Genomic DNA, 321 nt, shown 5'->3' on the forward strand with positions numbered 1-321 from the left:
AAGGTCGAACTGCAGAGTGAATGGATGGATGGATGGATGGATGGACGCATGGACGGATGGATGGATGGATAGTTAATATGAAGAACAGAATGACCGATTCGTCAAGAAGGTCGAACTGCAGAGTGAATGGATGGATGGACGAATGGACGGATGGATGGATGGATAGTTAATATGAAGAACAGAATGACCGATTCGTCAAGAAGGTCTAACTGCAGAGTGAATGGATGGATGGATGGATGGATGGACAGATGGACGGATGGATGGATGGATAGTTAATATGAAGAACAGAATGACCGATTCGTCAAGAAGGTCGAACTGCAG

This window comes from Sitodiplosis mosellana, unplaced genomic scaffold, assembly GCF_009176505.1.
Source record: "Sitodiplosis mosellana isolate CC-2019 unplaced genomic scaffold, AAFC_SMos_1.0 Smas_scaffold_5489, whole genome shotgun sequence".
Classification (NCBI taxonomy): Eukaryota; Metazoa; Arthropoda; class Insecta; order Diptera; family Cecidomyiidae; genus Sitodiplosis; species Sitodiplosis mosellana.